We start from the raw sequence: 25,006 nt of genomic DNA on the forward strand, positions 1-25,006 counted from the left end.
AGGTTTGGTGAAAAACATGTCACCGATTTTTTTTATTTTTGTACCTTTTACAGAACAGACAGGGTTTTCCGTAACTATAAAATTGTCCCTATGTATGATCGGTAAATTAGATTGTTAGCTCATGTGTGTTTGCAATCTGTATACAACGCTGTGGAATATGTTGGAGCTATTTAAATAATGGGAAATAGGCCTTCCTGGGAATTGTACTTTAATAACTGCTAGAGATCCCCGGTTGCAAAGAGACCACTGATTTACTTACGGTTTACCTAGATGTCACTTCAGTGTCTTTGCAACCTGTCATAAAACATGACACACATTCATTGCAGATTTTAAGAATGTTGCACAACAGAAATGATCTGCTCCTCCTGCCCTCACTGCCGTAAATATAAATGAAGGAAGTTGCTGTGTTTATTTCTTCCAAATATTGTTTAATACTGTGACTGCTTTCTGTGCTTCCAGCAACTTCTTCCCCTCCTCCTCCTCTTTCCTTTATCCCATTGCTTCTGTGCTTAGCTTCCTAGCTCTCCAGTAAGCAATTATTCTATTGCACTACCGAGCATGACCATCTAGTGTCGCTAGCGATGTGAATAATGGCTGCTTTTCAGTGCCGACGAGCGTGAGGGCGGTGGACAATACCACGGAACAGACAGGGGGGACATTTCCGTTATATTTTCTAAAATACCCATGCAACCCGTCGTATACGAGTGTAAAGGAGGATGAAGCAATAATAAGTTCTATTGAGCTAATGTGTAGTATGTGGTATTTATTAACTCCAATGTCGTTGAAGTTTCGAATACAGATATATTACAGTATCCCCTTTTCTCCGACTTGGTTCGTGCAGCTGCTGTCAGGGGAGGGGGCGGTGCGTGGACGCTCATTCTCTTTAGTGTTTGTCAATGTTGGAGGTGTGAGCAGCCCGGCCCGGGACAGCCAGGTAACTGTGCAGCGCGATATAAGGGCTGGTTATTGTCGTGACATTCTAGTGTTTGCAGCACCGCGGATAGCGGCTCATCCCCGGGTATCACTGCACCTAACAAGCTGGTGAATGTATCATCCTAGGGGTTAGGTACCCAGTGCATCATAAGGGACATCCATAGAATGTAGGGTAGTACCATTTACTGTAATGTCATGTGTGCTAGGCTGCCCAGTATAGTGTATGCGTGTGTGTATGTGTATATTTATATATAATATATAAAATTATATTGCATGTAACTACAGCATCATTTAATCCAACGTGTGGTGTGTATGTGTGTGTGTATACATACGTGTGTGTGTATATATATATATATATATATATATATATATATATATATACATTATATGAAATCAAAATTTATAATCTATTGCATGTAATACTGCAGCATCATTTAATCCAGTGTGTGTGTGTGTGTGTGTGTGTGTGTGTGTGTGTGTGTGTGTGTGTGTGTGTGTGTGTGTGTATATATATATGTATGTGTTTTACACACGCACTGAGGAGCACTTACTATGGAGGCCGCCGCGCAGTTGCCTTGGGCCCTATAAGTAGTGGGGGTTTTATAACTTGGTTCTGATCACTATGGTCCTCACCTACATGATTACTGCAACATTAGTAACAGACGAGGGGAATTGCATAGGGTAACCAGCAACACAATGAGGGGTAGTGTGATGGCATGAAACCAGCAGCGGGCACCATTTTGGTTTTTGCTCTGCACCCCCTGCACAATTCTGTAACGAGTGTCGGAACATTTTCTAGAAGTGTCGCATTATATGGGGTAATGCTAGTCAATGTATAAGCCTAGACAGGAAGCTGAGTATCCATTGTGTTTGATGGGAGTCATAAAAATCCACGAACGTAGCTTTGCGAGAGCTTGTTTTTTGCGGGATGTTTTTTTTTTTTTTAATGGCACCACTTTGGGGTTCATATAATCTATTGAATATTTTTTTTTTGGGGAGGGCAGAAAAAACCCCTAATAATTCCACCATGGTTTTTAAGGTTTATCTATTTACAGCGTTCAATGTGCGGTGTAAATAATAACGTTATTCTCTGGGTTGATACTATTTTGGTACCCACACAAGTAGCGGATTTTCTGGGTTATGTGCAAATTTTGATGCAGATTTCCCCCTTGGACATTGAAAAGGGTGAAATCTGCAGTGAACATCCAGAACAGCGTGAGCGTGCTTTAGATCTGAAGATCCACAAGACTCTCTATTTTTTCTTTTCTGCATAATTAATACTAGATTGTTAAACATAATAAACATTTTTTTTTCTAATCTGTTTTTATTTTTGATGCTAGATTTTTTAATTCTATTTTCTAAAAATGATTATGGGGCAACCATCTTGCCCGCTGCTGTTAACAGCATTTAGTGAGATGCTTTACAGCAGCCACATGGACCTTAGGAACGTATTAACAGGAGGGGTCCCATTGATTTGTATGGGAGAGTGTTGTGGGCATGCTCTGTGACCTGCGCAGAGGTCATTGTGCAGGAAGGGATGGGAGGGGAGCGGTGTCCATCATCTAGTGTCAATGGTGGATCCTGCAAGATTTTATATATATATATATATATATATATATATATATATATATATACAGTGAAGGAAATAAGTATTTGATCCCTTGCTGATTTTGTAAGTTTGCCCACTGTCAAAGACATGAACAGTCTAGAATTTTTAGGCTAGGTTAATCTTACCAGTGAGAGATAGATTATATAAAAAAAATCACATTGTCAAAATTATATATATTTATTTGCATTGTGCACAGAGAAATAAGTATTTGATCCCTTTGGCAAACAAGACTTAATACTTGGTGGCAAAACCCTTGTTGGCAAGCACAGCAGTGAGACGTTTTTTGTAGTTGATGATGAGGTTTGCACACATGTTAGATGGAATTTTGGCCCACTCCTCTTTGCAGATCATCTGTAAATCATTAAGATTTCGAGGCTGTCGCTTGGCAACTCAGATCTTCAGCTCCCTCCATAAGTTTTCGATGGGATTAAGGTCTGGAGACTGGCTAGGCCACTCCATGACCTTAATGTGCTTCTTTTTGAGCCACTCCGTTGTTGCCTTGGCTGTATGTTTCGGGTCATTGTCGTGCTGGAAGACCCAGCCACGAGCCATTTTTAATGTCCTGGTGGAGGGAAGGAGGTTGTCACTCAGGATTTGACGGTACATGGCTCCATCCATTCTCCCATTGATGCGGTGAAGTAGTCCTGTGCCCTTAGCAGAGAAACACCCCCAAAACATAATGTTTCCACCTCCATGCTTGACAGTGGGGACGGTGTTCTTTGGGTCATAGGCAGCATTTCTCTTCCTCCAAAAACGGCGAGTTGAGTTAATGCCAAAGAGCTCCATTTTAGTCTCATCTGACCACAGCACCTTCTCCCAATCACTCTCAGAATCATCCAGATGTTCATTTGCAAACTTCAGACGGGCCTGTACATGTGCCTTCTTGAGCTGGGGGACCTTGCGGGCACTGCAGGATTTTAATCCATTACGGCGTAATGTGTTACCAATGGTTTTCTTGGTGACTGTGGTCCCAGCTGCCTTGAGATCATTAACAAGTTCCCCCCGTGTAGTTTTCGGCTGAGCTCTCACCTTCCTCAGGATCAAGGATACCCCACGAGGTGAGATTTTGCATGGAGCCGCAGATCGATGTCGATTGACAGTCATTTTGTATGTCTTCCATTTTCTTACTATTGCACCAACAGTTGTCTCCTTCTCACCCAGCGTCTTACTTATGGTTTTGTAGCTCATTCCAGCCTTGTGCAGGTCTATGATCTTGTCCCTGACATCCTTAGAAAGCTCTTTGGTCTTGCCCATGTTGTAGAGGTTAGAGTCAGACTGATTAATTGAGTCTGTGGACAGGAGTCTTTTATACAGGTGACCATGTAAGACAGCTGTCTTTAATGCAGGCACCAAGTTGATTTGGAGCGTGTAACTGGTCTGGAGGAGGCTGAACTCTTAATGGTTGGTAGGGGATCAAATACTTATTTCTCTGTGCACAATGCAAATAAATATATATAATTTTGACTATGTGATTTTCTTTTTTTTTTTTTTATATAATCCATCTCTCACTGGTAAAATTAACCTAGCCTAAAAATTCTAGACTGTTCATGTCTTTGACAGTGGGCAAACTTACAAAATCAGCAAGGAATCAAATATATATATATACAGTGAAGGAAATAAGTAATATGCGTTACCTTTCATTGTAATCCTGCCTTGTGATAATATTGGGATGACTGCAGAGAAGTGATTTTTACAGAACAGGAAGAGTCATTCTCAAGATTTTAGGATTATTTTTTTTATTCTAATGACGTAGAAAATGTAAAAAAATATTACCAAAACTTCCTAAAAAATGTTTAACATTAAAATTTCATCCACTTGCTTGCAACAATCTTCTGCAGCAGACTTTCTGCCCACAAATCCGGATGGAGAATCTGCTATTGATGAGATTTTTATTGTTCCATCCACAGAGCTGTGTAAGAGCTTGTCCACACGTAACGGAATAGCTTTAGAAAATTTTGTTTCCGTTGAAACTAATAAACATTTCGCTGCGGAAAACCCACACCATTTCCTGCGTTTTTTTACTGCAGAAAATGCTGCGGATTTGCAGCGTTTTTTTTTCCAAGTCTGTGAGATGACATCTCCTCTGAAAAACGCCGCAATTCACTCCAGTTTCCGCAGCAGGAATGGACATGCTGTGGTATGAAACATACGCGCCCTAGGTGAATTTCGGGACGGGAATTTTACGCAGCGTGTGGATGAGATTTGTTAAAACTCACCCACTTTGCTGCTACTGTATTCTGCTGCGTATTTTCCGCCCGCAGTTCTGGAAAGAAAAATACGCAGCAATTCCGCTACGTGTGGACGAGCCCTTGTGTTTGCTCTTTTGTGAGACGAGTGGAAGTTTTCGTTGTTACCAATTTGGGGTACATACAACTTTTTGATCAATTTTTATTTTGTTTTTTTTGGGAAGCAAAATAAACAAAAAAAAAAAACCAATTCTAGCATTGTCATTAACCCCTTCCCTCTTTAGCCACTTTTGACCTTCCTGACAGAGCCTCATTTTTCAAATCTGACATGTTTCACTTTATGTGGTAATAACTACGGAATGCTTTCATCTATCCAAGGGATTCTGAGATTGTTTTCTCGTGACACATTGCACTTTAAGTTACTGGCAAAATTTGCTCAATATGTTCAGTATTTAATTGTGAAAAACACCAAAAGTTAGCGAAAAATTGCAAAAATTTGCATTTTTCTTAATTTAAATGTATCTGCTTGTAAGACAGGCAGTTATACCACACAAAATTGTTGCTAATTAACATCCCCCATATGTCTACTTTAGATTGGCATCGTTTTTTGAACATCCTTTTATATTTCTATGACATCACAAGGCTTAGAACTTTAGCAGCAATTTCTCACATTTTCAAGAAAATTTCAAAAGGCTATTTTTACAGGGGCCAGTTCAGTTGTGAAGTGGCTTTGAGGGCCTTATATATTAGAAACCCCCAAAAAGTCACCCCATTTTAAAAACTTCACCCCTCAAAGTATTCAAAACAGCATTTAGAAAATGTCTTAACCCTTTACACATTTCACAGGAATTAAAGCAAATTAGAGGTGAAATTTACAAATTTCATATTTTTTTGCAGAAATAAATTTTTAATACAATTTTTTTTATAACACAGAAGGTTTTACCAGAGAAATGCAACTCAATATTTGTTGCCCAGTTTCTGCAGTTTTAGGAAATATTCCACATGTGGCCGTAGCGTGCTACTGGACTGAAGCACTGGCCTCAGAAGCAAAGGAGCACCTAGTGGATTTTGGGGCCTTATTTTTGTTAGAATATATTTTAGGCACCATGTCAGGTTTGAAGGGCTCTTGCGGTGCCAAAACAGTGAAAATCCCCCAAAAGTTACCCCATCTGGGAAACTACACACCTCAAGGAAATTATCTAGGGGTATAGTGAGCATTTTGACCGCACAGGTTTTTTACAGAAATTATTGGAATTAGGCCGTGAAAATTAAAATCTAAATTTTTTCAAAGAAAATGCAGGTTTAGCTACTTTTTTTTTCTCATTTCCACAAGGACTAAAGGAGAACAAGCACTGCAAAATTTGTAAAGCAATTTCTCCCGAGTAAAACAATACCCCACATGTGGTAATAAACGGCTGTTTGGAGACACGGCAGTGCTTAGAAGGGAAAGAGCGCTATTTGGCTTTTGGAGATCACATTTAGCAGGAATGGTTTGCGGAGGCCATGTCACATTTACAAAGCCCCTGGGGGGACAAAACAGTGGAAACCCCCCCCCCCTCACAAGTCACCCCATTTTGGAAACTACACCTATTGAGGAAATTATCTAGGGGTATAGTGAGCGATTTGACCCCACAGTTTTTTTGCAGAAATTATTGGAAGTAGGCCCTGAAAATAAAAATCTACATTTTTTTTCAAAGAAAATGTAGGTTTAGCAAATTTTTTCTCATTTCCACAAGGACTGAAGGAGAAAAAGCACCTTAAAATTTGTAAAGCAATTTCTCCCGAGTAAAACAATACCCCACATGTGGTAATAACCGGCTGTTTGAACACACGGCGGGGCTTAGAAGGGAAAGAGCGCTATTTGGCTTTTTGAGATCACATTTAGCAGGAATGATTTGCGGAGGCCAGGTCACATTTGCAAAGCCCCTGAGGGGACAAAACAATGAAAACGCCCAAAAAGTGACTCCATTTAGGAAACTACACCTCTTGAGGAATTCATCTAGGGGTGTAGTAAGCATTTTGACCCCACAGATGTTTTATAGAATTTATTAGAATTCGGCAATGAAAATAAAAACAATACTTTTTCTTCAATAAGACCTAGCTTTAGCGCAATTTTTTTCATTTTCTCAACAAATAAAGGAAAAAAAGAACCCAACATTTGTAAAGCAATTTCTCCCGAGTATGGCAATACCCCATATGTGGTCATAAACTGCTGTTTGGGCAAACGACAGGGCTCAGAAGGGAAGGATCGCCATTTGGAGTGCAGATGTTGCTGGATTGGTTTCTGTGGGCCCAAAACAGTGGAAACCCCCCAGAAGTGACCCAATTTTAGAAACTACACCCCTCAATGCATTTACCTAGGGGTGTAGTAAGCATTTTAACCCTGCAGGTGTTTTGTAGAAATTAGTGTGCACTCGATGTTGCAGAGTGAAAATGGGATTTTTTCCATAGATATGCCAATATGTGGTGCCCAGCTTGTGCCACCATAACAAGACAGCTCACTAATTATTATGCTGGGTTTCCTGGTTTTAGAAACACCCTACATGGGGCACTAACCTTTTGCCTGGACATTCAACCAGGCTCAGGAGTGAAAGAGTACCATGTAAAATTGAGGCCTAATTTGGCCATTTACAAAGTATTGGTTGACAATTGCAGAGGCTCAGATGTGAAATAATAAAAAGAAACCCCTGAGAAGTGACCCCATTATGGAAACTGCACCCCTCAAGGCATTTATTAAGGGGTTTAGTGAGCATTTTCACCCCACAGGTCTTTTCCATAAATGATTGCACTGCGGATAGTGCAAATTAAAAATTTATCTTTTTCCCTAGATATGCCATTTCAGTGGCAAATATGTCATGCCCAGCTTATGACGCTGGAGACACACACCCCAAAAATTGTTAAAAGTGTTCTCCCGGGTATGACGATGCCATATATGTGGAAGGAAACTGCTGTTTGGGCACGCTGTAGGGTTCAGAGCGGAGGGAGCGCCATTTGGCTTTTGGAGAGCGGATTTTGCTTGGTAGTAGATTTGTTTGAGTATTGCTGGTGTTTCCATTTATAATGTGGGGGTACATGTAAGACGGGCGGAGTATATAAGGGGCATAGTCAGGTTGTATAATAATGGGGTAAAAAAAAAATAAAAAAATCCATAGATGTGTGTTACGCTGTGGAGCAATCCTTTCTGCACAGGCCGGTGTCGCACTGATAAATAGCGTCCTTTCTTATCCCCCTTTTGGTCCACACTCCGCACCTTTGCAGTTTGGGGAATTTTGCTGGGAAAGTGTTGTCCTGGTATAATACGGGCACCCTCGCTTCCAGCGCATATGTTTGGGCCCTCCCCTTCCTGGTTCCCTAATTTTAGGTCCTTGATAAATCGCCTCTTGAAACAGAAGAAATGTTCCCCTCGGACCTGCACAACCGCATATTTTTTTATTTCCTGACTTATTGGAGCCTTAACTAATTTAATTTTTCATAGACGTAGTGGTATGAGGGCTGGTTTGTTGTGGGATGAGCTGTAGTTATTATTAGTACCATTTTGGGGTACATGCAACTTTTTGATCACCTTTTATCCTATTTTTTGGGATGCCAGGTAAACAAAAAACCGCAATTCTGGCACAGCTTTTTTAGTTTTTTTTTATACAGCGTTCACCATGCGTTATACATTACATGTTAACTTTATTCTGCGGGTCAGTACGATTCCGGCAATACCTAATTTATAGAACTTTATGTTTTACAACTTTTTGCACAATAAAATTACTTTTGTAAAAAGAATGTATTTTTTTCTGCCGCCAAGTTGTGAGAACCATAACTTTTTAATTTTTTTTGTCGACGGAGCTGTACGAGGGCTTGTTTTTTGCGGGACGAGCTATAGTTTTTATAGGTACAATTTTTGGATACGTACAACTTTTTGATCACTTTTTATTCCAATATTTGTAGGGCAAATTGACCAAAAAACAGAAACTCTGGTAAAGTTTTTTACATTTTTTTTTTTTACGCTGTTCACTGTGTGCAATAAATAATATATTTTGATACCTTAGGTCGTTACGGTCGCGGCGATACCAAATACGTATGGTTTATTATTTTTCAATAATAAAGGACTTGATAAGTGTAAAAGGGGGATTGTGTTTTATTTTATTACTTGAAACTTTTATTGTTTTCAAACTTTTTTTTTTTTACACTTTTTCTCAAGTACCACTAGGGGACTTGAAGGTCCAACTATCCTACTACCTACGTAGTGCAATGCATTAGATCTGTCAGTCATTCACTGACAGCAAGCCGATTAGGCTTCGCCTCCCGGCGGGGCCTAAATCTGCTTCCGTAATGGCAGAGCAGGAGGCCATTGTGTCTCCTGTTGCCATAGCAGCAGTCGCCAGTCCTGATTGCCTGTCAGGGCTGGCGATCTGCTAGTAACGGCTACGATGCAGCAATCGCTTTCGATTGCTGCATCGAAGGGGTTAATGGCAGGGATCGGAGCTAGCTCTATTTCCTGCAGTTACAGGTGGATGTCAGCTGTAACATACAGCTGACTTCCACTGCTGATGACGCCGGGTCAGCTCCTGAGCCGGCGCCATCTTGCTGGCGGCTACGGAAGCCGATCAGGCTCCGCCGCCGGGCGGATCTTGACCGGCTTCCATGCTAGGCAGACCGGGAGGCCAGTATTAGGCCTCCGGTCGCCATTGCAGCCACCGGAACCCCGGCAATTTCACCTTAAGTGCAGCACTCGCGTTTGAGCGCTGCACTTAAGGGGTTAATGGCGGGGATCGAAGCTAATTTCGGTCCCCACCATTACAGCCGGATGTCAGCTGTCAGATACAGCTGAGATCCGGCGATTATGGCACCGACTCAGCTTCTGAGCCGGTGCCAAACATTTGTCGTAAGTATACGACATTTTGCGGGAAGCACTAGCTTTCCATGACGTATACTTACGACAAATGTCGGGAAGGGGTTAATGTGTTCAAAGTATGGGAAATAAAGAGGTTATCCTCTTTTTAAAAAGTGTATTTAATTCAATTAATCACTCCAACTTATAGCACTTACTAATAGGTTTGTTGTCTCTAAGATATGCCATTTCCCCTCTGTATCCTACTGTTTAGTAATGTTTCGTTTTCTGGTCGTGCCGATTTTCAGGCACTCCCAGCACCGAGAATACAAAACGTCACTGATCACGGGATGTTTCCTCCAACGTGTAAACCGTCCCCTCTGAATGCTACAAAAGGAGGGACAAGAAGTAAGCTACAGTGGGAGGAAAGTTTGCATTGAGGCAGAGGGGGTGTACATTTTATCAAGGCTCGGGGTGGGGCTGAAGCAGAGGAGGGATGGTGTCTACACTAAAGATAGACAGACCGTGCAGAATCATGGGAAATTTAGTTTTTAGCCTTAGAACAGTGCAGCGGAACCGCCCTCTCAGCAGTATTGGCGCAAATAAACATGGGTGCCACGCAGGAGCGGGGGAGTTCATGAATTTCCAAAAAATCGATTAAAAACGAGTCTGGAGGTAACAGTGATTTTGTATTTTTGCTGTTTCATTTGGAAAAAATTTTGAAGTCTGAAAACCCCTTTAAATTTATAGTTCGGCTCATTATGGATCGGGCGATACCAGTTATGTGTCGTTTTGTTTTTTTACATAAAGCATTTTGTGGGCGGAAAAAGTATTACGTTTTTTTCGGTATTTTTTTAGATCTTTTTTTGTGTTTTACAATTTGTTTTAGTACTATTTTGGGAATTGAACATGTGATCATTTAATAATTCAATAATACACTGCAATACTTCTGTATTTCAGTGTATGATGCCTGTCAATAGTAGTAATAATAGGTTCATGACCATGGCACACCGGGCTTCTTTTGTTAAGTTGCCACGGTATTTGGTGGCCTATCAGCATCTCACAATGGGCTTAAAGAGGGAGTCCTCTCCTCAAATGTCACGATCAGGTGACCATCACACCTAAGTGGTTAAACGTCTGGGATCGGAGTTGGCTCAAACCCCAGATGTTGCAGCAGAGTGTCCGCTTTATGTTATAGCTGTTAATGGTGCAGACTCAACTCCCGAGGCTGTACATTTACGACCCTGTTCGGGAACTACCTTCAGCCAGTGCCGGCTCAGTGCGGGAACGGGTTAAAGCTCAAGTTGTTACAGTGTATCTAAAACCCCTTACTTGCACCATCTTGCATGAGGAGCTTCCTGGGATTTGCAGATTGTTGCAAGGCTTAGAACATGGATAACGAGGCCTGTTCACATCAGTGTCGGGGTTTCGCTAGATCAGGGGTCTCAAACTCGGCTGGGTAAATGGGCTGAACATAGAAAAAATTTGAAGTTGACGGGCTGCATTACATTCAAATTTGATACAATACAAAATTATTGTTAATTAGTTATTTGAACTACTATAATAATACTACATTACTGTAAAAATACAATAATACTACATTACTATAATAATACTACATCACCATAGTAATACAGATCGGTTTGCGAGTTTACTCCACGTGCATTTTAACAATCCAGTTTTCCAGTATGTGTCTCTAAATGCAGTCCGGCGGCTCGGTTGGCGCACGCACGCGCACGCACGCACGCACGCACGCACACACACACACACACACGCACTCACACACACTCTTGTAGATGGTGCCACACACGCACTCTCTTGTAGATGGTGCCACACACGCACTCTCTTGTAGATGGTGCCACACACGCACTGTCTTGTAGATGGTGCCACACACGCACTGTCTTGTAGATGGTGCCACACACGCACTTTCTTGTAGATGGTGCCACACACGCACTTTCTTGTAGATGGTGCCACACACGCACTTTCTTGTAGATGGTGCCATACACACTCTCTTGTAGATGGTGCCACACACACACACACTCCCTTGTAGATGGTGGCAAACACACACACACACACACACACACACACACCCTCTTGTAGATAGCTCCATTGGGGCTCCCTCTAGAAGTGGAATCCCCAGCAAGAGCGTTGCTGGGGATTTCTCTCCTGGGGGGAGCCCCTGACATCACTGTCCATAGACAGTGATGTCATGGGATCCTCCTGGACCAGAATGTGATGTCAGGGGCAACCTCAGAGCAAGAGTCCCAGGCGGAGTGGTACTAGCACTCTGCCTGGGACTCCAGCTCTGCTCCTGACATCCCTGTCCCATATATGGACAGTGATGTCAGAGGAAACCACAGAGCCGGAGTCCCAGAGCAGAGCGCTAGTATAGGCTCTGCTCCCGAACTCCGGGGAAGCCCCTAACATCGCTGTCCCGGGCAGAGCGCTATTAGCGTTCTGCCTGGGATTCCAGCTCTGCTCCTGACATCACTGTCCATATATGGACAGTGATGTCATGGGCAACCCTGGAGTCTTGGAGCAGAGCGCTAGTATAGTCTCTGCTCTGGGACTCCTTCCCTGGGGAAGCCCCTGACATCACAGTCCATATATGGACTGTGACTTCAGAGGCTCCTCTAGCAGAGGAATCCCCGGCCAAAGCGTCCGCAATGCTCTGGCTGGGGATTCCACTGCTAGAGCGAGCCCCAGTAGAGCTATCTACTACAGCGGGCTGTGTGACGGAATGAAGGAGCGCCAGCGCACTCCTCCTTCATACTGCTCTCTCCCCTCCGGTTGTTTTCATTCTGTAAGGTTTCAGTCTTTTTCGCGGAAACAATAGCGCAATCAAATACGCAATTTTTTCTGCAAAAAAAACTAAAACCTTATGGAACGGAAACCATTTGCAACGGAAGCATTACCATTGAAATCAATGGTAATGCAAACTGAAGCTATGGTTTTCTTTTGCCTTTCCGTTGATGGGTAACTCCGACGTAAAAGGTCTAGCGGAACCCATCAACGGAACCTGACGCTGATGTGAACACGCCCTAATTTTGACTTTTACAACTTTCAGTGCTATGTTGAGTTTTTGTTTCTTATGCAAAAAGTATATAGTGTTGTATATATTATTCTGCTTTGTATACTCGCTTACCTCAAGTCTTGACCAGACAAATCATGGTTAGTCCTCAAGTCTACGTTCACATGTAGCAGAAATGCAAAGGGTTTTCTGTTCGGAATTGCAGACCGAAAATCTGCACCTGAATACAGTAGCAGCAGTTGAAATCTCATCCTCATCCTCAAATCTCATATTCAGCGCAGAAATTGATCTGCAGTGCGGAATCTTAAATACGCAGCATGTCAGTTTAGGGCGCGTATTGGTTGCAGATTTTCCCTATTAATTTCAATAGGGAAGTCGAAATCCACAACAACCTAATTGTTGTGGATTTTGCTGAGGTTTAACTGAAGCCGCAGCAAAATGCGCAGGTTCTATCTCGCGCATGCAAATAATAAATTACATGCAAGTAAACGTGCGCATGCCATGACAGGACCGAGGTGCAGAAAGCATCATAAATCTGCCTGTTTTAACTCCTTGGGGAACCCATTGTACATCACGTGGACCAGAGTTAAGAGTTGCACGATGGTAATGATGGTGGTGGTGGTCCCTCATCATGGTAATGGTTTTTAGATCTATCTTTGATCAGCATTGCTACAGGTTATTTTTTGTCCACGAAATTGCAACAAAATGCAGAGATTTCGCAAAAAACACATTATGCCACAATTTTTCTGTAATTGCAGCAAATAAACTACAGTTTGACCGTATCATGTAATTATACTCGAATAAAAGTCAAACTGCATTACAGAATTTATTCGGACTCGCTACAAAGTTTTGTCCATCTCTGCTAGATTATAGGGTTACAACGTGGTCTCGCCTTAGGTATACTTCTGTTTTTTGCAAGAATTATACTGACCTACCCCAGACCAAGAACATAGCCATTGAATACGCGATTAGTCAGTCCGTACCCATGTATTCGTGCCTGCCGTATGGTTGTGTCCTTTTTCCTTTTTACTGATAAAGTATGAGGAAAATAAAAGAAGTTTGACAGTTGTCGCCTCATCTTCCATTTAGTATATTGTTTGAAGAATGGATTTTTTTATTTTTAAACCACATCTAATTTAAAAATAATTACGAGCGGTACAGACTGTATTCACATAGGTGAGGAATAGTGTGTCCCTAATTTGGCCACGAATGTTTGTGGTCAGACAACAAGTGGTTTTGTAATATCATTGCCATTGCTAAGCATCTGGCTCCTTTCGTGCATCAATGAGGCCTTTTCCTTTAATGTGGTCAAAAAATGACCCATTGACTGGCTGGTGTTTTTTTCTGACCACAAAAATAAATTTCAGTCATGTCAGCTGCACTGGCGGGTGTGCAAATGCCTTGTGTCTGCCTAAAGCGTGCATTCTTATATCAACAGGGAGAGGGGAATAAGCTGCTGCGTATTCTTTCCTCAAGGCAAAAGATTGATTGGCGTAATGTCAGGCTGGTCGCATACACATTAGATTGTTGGCTGATCCCGTAAAAAATCGCCAGGTTCAGTACAGTTTAAAGGGGTAGTTCGGGAGTTTACCTGCTGTTAGCTTATTTATTTTTAATGTTATAGAAAAAAATAACCATTTCCCAGCTAATAAATCCCTCGCCGATCCAGCACCGACACTCTGGTTATTTCCGCTGGTATTTGACTACTTTGCATTAGTGGTGATTTTTGCATATATGGCACGAGAAGGCTGAGGCCAGTGATTGGCATGGATGTACGGCATGTCATCTCTTCCAAAAAGTAAGCCCAGACGGTTGGCGACCAGTGGAGCGCTGGCGCTGGACCAGTGAGTGGAAAAGTAGGTAAAGCCCTGTTCTCTTCTGTGCAGAACAACGAAAATATTGAAAACGCAAGCTCCAAAACCCATTGACTTAAATCAGTTTCGTTGGCTATTGTTTCCGTTATTTTCGTCAGAATCCGCTACGGAGGCCCCCCTAAGTAACGATTTGTTTTTTTTATTTTATTACATTTCCTGTGAGTGGCCGCATCTCCCACTTAGTCTTTGCTTGGATGTGGCTATTGCTGGCCACCTTGCAGAAAGAGTCAGATGACCACTGTTCTCACAATGGATGTGGCTTCGAATGTATCAGACTTTTATGGTATATCCGGTGCATAACCTATGAATTATGAAAAACGGAAGAAACAAAAAATAGTATTCCTGGACCAAACCAGCACACACGGAGTAGAATATTTTAGAATTCTTTATTAACCATAAGTTAAATATCAATTATTTTTCTTACATATTTATAAAAAAGTATTGTAGATACCATTTCCCTGGTCAAAGAACACCACATTTTATCAAAACACAACACAATAAGAAGTAAAGATCTATTATATAATAATATCTTTGTTTAAAAAACACCAGAGGTCAGCTGACCAGGTAATTTAGACTGGTAGCAGGAAAACAGTATTTCAAGGGCAACAAAAAATACCTACATATCCATACAATCCAATATGTCAAACAAAATACATGTAACGAGAAAGGTGAAGCACCTCGGGTGTTTCTAAACAAATATATTATTATATAATAGATCTTTACTTCTTAGGCTCTGTTCACATCTGCGTTGGGGTCCCGTTCTGACGTTCCGTCTGATCTTTCCGTCAGAACGGGACCCTGAGCAGACACAAGCTGACAGGAATGGAAACCAGAGGTTTCCGTTCCCATCACCATTGATTTCAATGGTGACTGATCCGGTGCACGCGGTTTCCGTTTGTCTCTGTTGTGCACCGGACCGGTTCGTGTCAGTTTGTGTCTGCTCAGGGTCCCGTTCTGACGGAAAGCTGCGACGGAATGTCAGAACGGGACCCTAACGCAGATGTGAACAGAGCCTTATTGTGTTGTGTTTTGATAAAATGTGGTTGGTATTTGACCAGGGAAATTGTATCCACAATACTTTTTTTTATAAATAAAATGTACAATTTTTGATATTTAACTTATGGTTAATAAATAATTAAAAAAAAAAAAATTCTACTCCGTGTGTTCTGGTTTGGTCCACGAATACTATTTTTTGTTTCTTCCTTTTTTCATAGTTTATACTTGGTCTTTGATGGCACCGTGCAAAACTCTTTGCATTATCTGAGTTATTTAATTGGATAATTGTTTGGTTACTTCATAACCTATGAATGTCTAAGATGAAAAACTCCTTTAAAGGCTATGTAAACCTTTTGAAAGGCATTTTTTTTTTAATAAAAAGGTCAAATAGTGTGATTGGTGCAACTTTATGGAGTTTTTTTTTTTTTTATAAATTCTTTTATTTATCAATTCTCCAAACATAACACGTTAATGCAAAAAGAATGCAAGCAAATAGCATGTCGGCACGCAGACTTGTAAATGAGGTCATCTTGTATGATGTGTGTGCAAACAGAGAAATATCAACATTAATTGGGGCTAGGCCCATGCATCCCGAACCTGCAGACATGCACTAAGGCCCACAGTGAAGCATATCTTAAAAGGGGGTAAGAACAAGGAAAGGAGAAAAAAAGGAAAGACCGGGGAGGGAGGGTAAGGGACGAGTTCTGATGTTATTTGTCCTGCAGAGAGTACAAATCAGGAGGCTACAATGTTCCTGAACTCCAATGATGATTGAAACCTGACCCAATGATACCAGGTCTTGATGAACTTGGCGTGAGTACCTCTCATGGATGCCGTGAGATCCTCCTTATGGATAGTTTTTATTAAAAATAATTTTTACATTTTCAGATACAACTGCTCTGTATTCTCTATACAGAGCAGCTGTATCATTCACGGGTTCAGTGTCAGCAGGTCCTGCTTGTCTCTGACACACAGAATCAACCTGAAATCTATCGCATATAAGTTATGAACCCTCCAGTCCCGTGATCCTGACAGGAACAGGGTTTAGCGAAAAATGCAGCTTCTCTGTATCCAGGATACATAGAAGCTGGATCTCAAAAAGGTAAAATAATTTTTAATAAAAGGTATTTATAAAGTTGCACCAATCACACTTTTACCTTTTTATTAAAAAAATACCTTTCAAAGTTTTACATGGCCTTTAAAGAGGCTCTGTCACCAGATTTTGCAACCCCTATCTGCTATTGCAGCAGATAGGCGCTGCAATGTAGATTACAGTAACGTTTTTATTTTTAAAAAACGAGCATTTTTGGCCAAGTTATGACCATTTTTGTAGTTATGCAAATGAGGCTTGCAAAAGTCCAAGTGGGTGTGTTGAAAAGTAAAAGTCCAAGTGGGCGTGTATTATGTGCGTACAGCGGGGCGTTTTTAATACTTTTATTAGCTGGGCGTTCTGATGAGAAGTAACATCCACTTCTCTTCAGAACGCCCAGCTTCTGGCAGTGCAGACACAGCGTGTTCTCGAGAGATCACACTGTGTCATCACTCACAGGTCCTGCATCGTGTCAGACGAGCGAGGACACCGGCACCAGAGGCTACAGTTGATTCTGCAGCAGCATCAGCGTTTGCAGGTAAGTAGCTACATCGACTTACCTGCAAACGCCGATGCTGCTGCAGAATCATCTGTAGCCTCTGGTGCCGATGTGTCCTCGCTCGTCAGACACGATGCAGGACCTGTGAGTGACGTCACAGCGTGATCTCTCGAGAACACGCTGTGTCTGCACTGCCAGAAGCTGGGCGTTCTGAAGAGAAGTGGATGATACTTCTCATCAGAGCGCCCAGCTAGTAAAAGTATTAAAAACGCCCCGATGTACGCACATAATACACGCCCACTTGGACTTTTACTTTTAAACACACCCATTTGGACTTTTGCAAGCCTCATTTGCATAAATACAAAAATGGTCATAACTTGGCCAAAAATGCTCGTTTTTTTAAAATAAAAACGTTACTGTAATCTACATTGCAGAGCCGATCTGCTGCAATAGCAGATAGGGGTTGCAAAATCTGGTGACAGAGCCTCTTTAAAGCCATGATCACACACACGTTTTTTTTATGCAGTTTTTGGCTAAGTCTTTTGTGCCAAAGCCAGAAGTGGATCCAAAAGGAAGGAAAGGTATAAAGAAAAGACTTCTGCATCTCCTTTGTTTTGCGTCCACTACTATGTTTGGCTAAAAAAAATTGAACCAAAAACTTCAGGAAAATTGTATGTGTGATCCTGGCCTAAAGGAGAGGAAAGTATTTTCCCCTTTTTTGGATTAGATCTGTTATTTAGAAGCGTTTGTGGTAGCTTTTTTTAAAAATGTTTTTGTTTTTTTTAACTCCTTAATGACCGGGCATGTTTGTACCTTAATGACCAAGCCAGATTTGTCAAATCTGGTATGTCTGACTTTATCAGAGAATAACTCTGTGAAAGTTTTGAATATCCAAGTAATTCAGACATTGTTTTTTCGTCACATGTTGTACTTTATTTTAGTGGTAAAAGTAGACTGATACAATTTGCGGAAATTAATTAAAAAATAGAAAAATGGAAGAAATTTTGTAAAAATTACCATTTTCCCCTATTTTTAACTGCAATATGTCACATGTACACACATACTGTACAATTTTTTTAATTAAATATATATTTCTATCTCTTTACTCTATTTTGGCAGCACTTTTGAAAAAATAAAATTTTCAGCAATTTAGAGGACTTACAAATTGAATTATCATTTTATAAATTTTGAAGTACATTTTGTTTTCCTGCACCAAGCCAGGTTTTCAGAGGCTCATAGGTCTCAGAGTGATAGAAACCCCCACAAATGACCCCATTTAGAAAACTAGACCCCTTAAGGTATTTACCTAGGGGTATAGTATTTTGACCCCACAGTTTTTTGCTAAATTGAATACATAGCAGGTGAAAAAAATAAAAAATTTCACTTTTTTTCATAAAAGTATCAGTTTGAAGACCAATTTCTTTGTAAAGCGACCATGAAAATGAAGAAACACACCACAAAATCTATCACCCTGTTTCTCCGGTTTTCAAAAATACCCTAATTGTGGCCTTAATGCGCTGCCTGGACACACGGCAGGGCCCAAAAGGAAGGGAGCACCCGGAGGCTTTCAGGACTCCTATTTTGCTTGAAAATGTTTTAGGCCCCACTGTACATTTGGAGAAGCTTTGAGCTGCCAGAACGATGGAAACTCCCCATAAACGACCCCATTTCGAAAACTAGACACCTTAGGGTATGTGCACACACACTAATTACGTCCGTAATTGACGGACGTATTTCGCCCGCAAGTACCGAACCGAACACAGTGCAGGGAGCCGGGCTCCTAGCATCATACTTATGTACGATGCTAGGAGTCCCTGCCTCTCCGTGGAACTACTGTCCTGTACTGAATACATGATGACAGTACGGGACAGTTGTCCTGCAACGAGGCAGGGACTCCTAGCATCGTACATAAGTATGATGCTAGGAGCCCGGCTCCCTGCACTGTGTTCGGTCCGGTACTTGCGGCCGAAATACGTCCGTCAATTACGGACGTAATTGGTGTGTGGCACATACCCTTAAGGTATTTATCTAGGGGTATAGTTAGCATTTTGACCACACAGGTTTTTCGCTAAATATATTGGAATTAGTCTGTAAAAATTAAAATGTACTTTTTTTCTGAAACAACATAGAAATTTTTATTATTTACAAGGAATAACGAAGAAAATGCACCCCAACATTTGTAAAGCAATGTCTCCCGATTACGACAATACTCCATATGTGGTAATAAACTGCTGTTTGGACCCACAGCAGGGCTCAGAAGGGAAGGAGCGCCATTTGGATTTATGATTTTGCTGGAATGGTTTTCGGTGCCATGTCGCATTTGCAATGCACTGGAGGGACCAAAACAGTGGAAACACCGAAAGTGACCCCATTTTGGAAAAACCTTCAAGGAATTTTTCTAGGGGTATAGTGAGCATTTACACCCCACGGGTCTTTTGCAGAGTTTATTAGAATTAGGGCGCGAAAATTAATATAAAATTTTTTTTCTACTAAAATGTTGAATTTTCTCATTTTCACAAGGGATAAAGAAGGAAAAAAACAAAACATTTTTTATAAAGCAATTTCTCCCGAGTCCGAAAATACCCCACATGTGATCATACGTTTTTTCATTAGAAATGAATTAACCCTTTCAGGACTGATTCATTTTTTGCTTTCATATTTTTGATTTTCACTCCCCGCTTTCCAAGGGCCATAACTTTTTTATTTTTCCATCAATAGAGCGGTGTGAGGGCTTATTTCTTGCGGGAGGAGCTGCAGTTTTTATTGGTACAATTTTTTGGTACATAAAAAGTGATTCAAAAGTTGTATTACATTTTTTTTTTTTAGAGCGAAGGTGGCAAAAAAAAAACAAAACAGCGATTTTGGCGGTTTCAATTATTACATTTTTTTAAAGTTTGCACTGTGCAAATTAAAAAATGGTATATTGTAATAGTTCAGACTTTTACGGACGTAGCGATACCAATTTTGTTCATTTTTTTACATTACTTTAGAAGAAAAATGCGAAAAGGTGTTTTGTTTTTTTAACTTTAAAAAAAAAATTCTCACTACTAATAACTATAATTCTTCTACACATTTTATTAATCAATCCCCTTAGGGGACTTGATCCAGCGATCATTGGATCGCTGGTACAATATACTGCAATACTAATGTATTGCAGTATATTGTTATTCTTACAGGCTTCTGTAACAGAGCGATCGCTGTACCTGGGTGCCGAGTACCGAGGATGCCTGCTGTAATACACAGCCGACACCCGCAGCGTATGGAGCGGGCTCAGCACGTGAGCCGGCTCCATACATCAACCGCCGCACCATGACGGGCAATTAAATCATAGTGCGCAAAGGGGTTAGTGCACAGCGGATGGTTCAAAGTGAAAATTGCAATTTTCCACTGATACGCCATTTTAGTGCATAATCTGTTGTGCTCAGTTTGTGCCACAGAAGACAAATACCTCATAAAACGTTAAGCAGGTTCTCTTGGGTATGGCGACGCCATATGTGTGGGCGCAAACTGCTGCTTGGGCACGCTGCAGGGCTCAGAAGGGAGAGAGCGCCATTTTGCTTTTGGAGCGCAGATTTTGCTTGGTAGTTTTTCTGTTTTGGGTTTCGCTGGTATTTCAGTTTATAATGTGGGGGTATGTGTAATCTGTGCGGAGTACATCAGGGCATAATAAGAGGGTATAATAATGGGGTAAATAAATAATAAGTAGGGCTAAATGTTCCTAGCACTGCTACTATGGAAAACTGCATCGTGTTTTTTCATGCCCTTAAAAACTTGAATGAAAAATGTTAAAGCTTCCTAATTGCATGTCTGACATTGTTCTAGAAGGAATGCCTTTCAAATATCCATTCTCCAAAATTGCATATCCGGCCACAACCACATTATAAAAGTACAATATAACTAAAGTGTGTGAATCCGGCCTAAGCCTGGCTGCTATCCAGCTATATGTACACACCAGGAATGTCCTGCTTGGGAGTGGGAGTTTTCATCTTGGCTGGCTAGATATGACGGATTGTGTAATTTTGACGATCCTCTGCCCTATGGACGTCTCTGGTTAAATGCTGTAGTAATAGTGTGAGCTGCAGGTTCAGGCTTGGTACATCAATGTGATTCACTGAACCTGCAGGTGTAGCGGCACGTGGGATAATTGAGGAACTTTAACCTAAATGATACAAATTAGTAACTGAAATGACATTGCTTTAAAATAATTTTGATCAAAATTTGTTTAATAGTTGCCGCGTTTATAGAAGTTAGGCCCTGCACACACGGGCCTAAAAAATCTCCGTAATTGCGGACCGTAATACGGTCCGCAATTATGGACCCGCCCAGTTCTATTATCCGCGGACACCATTCCGTATCGCTACGGATAGGTGTCCGTGCCGTAGAACCGTGCTGGGAATTATTTTTCCGGGCTGTGCTCCCATACTTTGTACATACATTTTCAGGCCGTGATTACGGGCACGGCCGGGTGCATGAGGCCTTAGTCAGCAGGCACTAGAATAAGTATGCGTTCAGACATAGTGGAATTGCTGCAGATTTTTCATCTGGATTTTGCGGACGGAAAATCCACAGCGTATTACAGCAGTAGCAAAGTGGATCAGATCGTCCACACGTTGCAGAAATTGACCTGTTTTGCAGATTCTTAAGGGCTTGTCCACACGTAATGGAATTGCTGCATATTTTCCATCCGGAATTGCGAACGGAAAATATGCAGCATAATACGGTAACAGCAGAGTGGGTTCGATTTAACAAATCTCATCCACACGCTGCGTAAATATTCCTTGCAGAAATTCACCCACGGTGCGTATTTTTTTCGTACCACAGCATGTCAATTCCTGCTGCGGAAAATCAATTCTGCACCATTTTCTGCAATAAAAAACGCAGGAAATGGTGCGGTTTTTCTGCAGCAGAGTTTCTGCTGGTTTCTACGGAATTGCTGCAGAAATTTTCTGCAGCAATTCCGTGACGTGTGGACAAGCCCTAAATCTTCAGCGTGTACATTTTTGCTGCAGAATGGTTGCGTATGCTTTGCAGATTTTCCTAGTTGAGTTTAATGGGAAAGTCAAAATCCGCAAAAAATTCCAAATGTTGCAGTTTTTGCTTAGTTGCGTATCCACAGCAAAACCCGCAAGTACAAGAAAAACCCACTCTTTTCAGTTTCGAACAAAAGTCTATACTCTCCTCCCCTGATGCTCCCGTAGCAATGCATCCTTGCCCCCCCAACTGATCTCTGTGATGATGTTTTGTTAGATAAGACTTCTGCAGCCTGTGATTGGCTGCAGTGGTCATGTGACAAAACGTTATCACAGAAGGCTGGCTGCTTGGAGACCAACTGGGGGAGTAGGGATGTGTCGCTTCCAGAGAATCACTATATAGTAATTTTTTTTTTATAAATTTTTTCTGTCACCTGATTTCTGTAGTGGTGAATTCGCCCAATAATCTTCACCAAAAAAACAACAAAATTTTAGAATTTTTATTGTGCAAAAGCAGTAAAATATATATATAAAAAAAACAATATAAAATTTGTTATCATCGTAATTATACTGACTCGCAGAATAATGTTAACAGAATAAAATACAAGCCTTTATACGGCTATATTGGCGGCAAATTTTTAAAATAGCTCTCGAAACGCAGTGATGAAAAAATGAATGCAAATAATCCCAAATTATTGCCATTTTTACACTGGTCACTGAGTATTCTGAATAGACTGATGCTTCCTTGAGCTGTTTACACTGGCAGCAGGGTCAAGGACAAGAATACAAGGAAAATTAATACCTCTATTATAAAGCCCAGAACACCTGATCACACCATTTACAAAAGGTGTTGAGGTTGCTAATCTCCTCCCTCTCTCTGCACAGTGACTTTCCACAGAGCATGCCCACAACACTCGCCCATACAAGTCAATGTATTGGTTTCTGTCTTTGTTTTATGCACGAGTGCTTGCAGTAAAGCAAACCTGTGCAGCTGATTGGCTGATCGGTGCTAATGGATGCTATTTCCAATAGTTTCTAGTCCATTAGCAAGTAGGCACTGCCTCACCTACTGGCGCTCCCTTACCATTTAGTATAATGTCACTATTAAAATATAAATGACTTACCATCCATGCTAAAGCACTAGAGATTGTTGGTCGTCTTACCATGTGTTATGCAAGGGGAGTGTTGCACACTGTTGTCACCCTCCAGCAGGCTTGTTTGTTGCTAGGCAACCACTCTGTCCTATAGTTTACTGTTAGTAAATGGCAGACTAAATTTCCAAGAACCAACCTAGGTAATGATGGACTAATGTGTTATTGCTGTACTGTGTATAAAATGCTGGATTTGAAGAATCCGCTTTTCAGTAAAGCTTTTTACATGTGTTTTACCCATGAATGCAGCAGGTCAGTCTTGTTGGAGTGATGTAATACACATGGTTGCCATGGTGATCCTGCCTATAACCTCCTTTGGGATTATTGCATGTGTCTTGCCTGCAGAGTTAGCAATGGTTGTATCACCGACACCTTATTATCATTATTTTACCTGTGGCCGTTATTTCTATAGGCCAAATATTAGTCCAACCATGTATCAGTTAGGCTCCGTTCACATCTGTGCCATGTCTTGCGTTAACGCACGTAGTACAGTTGCAGATCCGTCGCATGGCGGACCACACTGACTTACAATGGGTGCCCTCGTGTTCTGCCGAGGTGTCTGTGATTGGAAAAAACACACTGCCTGCAGATTTGGAAGGATCTTTAAAAGCGTGTCAGAATGGGGCATGCATCGGGGAAAATGATGCAAATGACGGTCATATTTATGAAAGACTTTTAGTGTTGTAGTCCGACACATGAAATATATATATATATATGCATACTCATGAATACATAACATCCCATGGCTTAGTATCAAATACCTAATATACTATCCACAAATTCAGTGCACATTAGAGAATGAACAAACCGCCCCCCCCCCCCCCCCCAAGGCCAATCAGAGTACTCTACACCTCACATATTATCTACCTGACGATCGCGGTCTAGATCTAGACTGCAGCCCAACCGCAACATCTGACGAACTCAGGCCTCTGCTTTCCACCCATGGAGACCATATTTTATCAAATGTATGCTGAACATTCCTCGCTGTGCTCACGATGCGACGTGCCATAGATTTGATAAAGAGATTCATCAAAGATTTTTCGCACAAAATATCAACTATATGTCAATACAGCCTCAGTTTGCAAGGATAAGTATTTAGTTACGTTACTTATAAAGCTCCAACATATTTTGCAGCGCTGTACACTTAAAGAGGCTCTGTCACCAGATTTTGCAACCCCTATCTGCTATTGCAGCAGATAGGCGCTGCAATGTAGATTACAGTAACGTTTTTATTTTAAAAAAACGAGCATTTTTGGCCAAGTTATGACCATTTTTGTAGTTATGCAAATGAGGCTTGCAAAAGTCCAAGTGGGTGTGTTTAAAAGTACAAGTCCAAGTGGGTGTGTATTATGTGCGTACATCGGGGCGTTTTTAATACTTTCACTAGCTAAGTCGATCTTACCTGCAAACGCTGATGCTGCTGCAGAATCAACTGTAGCCTCTGGTGCCGATGTGGCCGTCACGATGCAGGACCTGTGAGTGACGTCACAGATCTGCACTGTCACAAGTTGGGCGTTCTGAAGAGAAGAGGATGTTACTTCTCATCAGAGCGCCCAGCTAGTGAAAGTATTAAAAACGCCCCGATGTACGCACATAATACACGCCCACTTGGACTTGTACTTTTAAACACACCCACTTGGACTTTTGCAAGCCTCATTTGCATAATTACAAAAATGGTCATAACTTGGCCAAAAATGCTCGTTTTTTAAAAATAAAAACGTTACTGTAATCTACATTGCAGCGCCTATCTGCTGCAATAGCAGATAGGGGTTGCAAAATCTGGTGACAGAGCCTCTTTAAGGGGCTCACAATCTAAACTCCCTATAGGCACAAACATCATGTTGTCTT

At 41.3% G+C, this 25,006-nt stretch overlaps 1 protein-coding gene across 4 annotated transcripts in view; it reads left to right on the forward strand.

Moving 5' to 3' along the window:
• Nucleotides 1–829: 829 nt before the first annotated feature.
• STAU2 (staufen double-stranded RNA binding protein 2) overlaps nt 830–25,006 on the forward strand; it is a 310,889-nt gene continuing 286,712 nt past the window's right edge. For all 4 annotated transcript variants that reach the window (XM_075826116.1, XM_075826119.1, XM_075826117.1 and 1 more), the window contains exon 1: nt 830–934. The gene's annotated coding sequence lies outside the window, so the exon portion shown is untranslated. The remainder of the gene's footprint in view (nt 935–25,006) is intronic.

The sequence above is a fragment of the Rhinoderma darwinii genome, chromosome 5 (genome assembly GCF_050947455.1).
Source record: "Rhinoderma darwinii isolate aRhiDar2 chromosome 5, aRhiDar2.hap1, whole genome shotgun sequence".
NCBI classification, from domain to species: domain Eukaryota; kingdom Metazoa; phylum Chordata; class Amphibia; order Anura; family Rhinodermatidae; genus Rhinoderma; species Rhinoderma darwinii.